A 261-nucleotide genomic window follows, 5' to 3' on the forward strand; every position below is an offset into this window, starting at 1 on the left:
AGAAAACAAGTTTTTGCTGTTTTGGAGGAAACCACGTTTTTGCGATTTTGGCGGAAAAACGCATTTTTGCGATTTTGGCGGAAAAACGTGTTTTTGCGGTTTTGTCGGAAAAACACGTTTTTGGCGGGAAAACGCATTTTTTGCGTTTTTGGAGGAAAACAAATTTTTGCGGTTTGGCAGAAAAACGCGTTTTTGCGGTTTTGGCGGGAAAATGCATTTTTGCGGTTTTGGAGGAAACGTGTTTTTTGCGGTTTTGGCGGG

This window comes from Brassica oleracea, chromosome C7 (assembly GCF_000695525.1).
Source record: "Brassica oleracea var. oleracea cultivar TO1000 chromosome C7, BOL, whole genome shotgun sequence".
Classification (NCBI taxonomy): Eukaryota; Viridiplantae; Streptophyta; class Magnoliopsida; order Brassicales; family Brassicaceae; genus Brassica; species Brassica oleracea.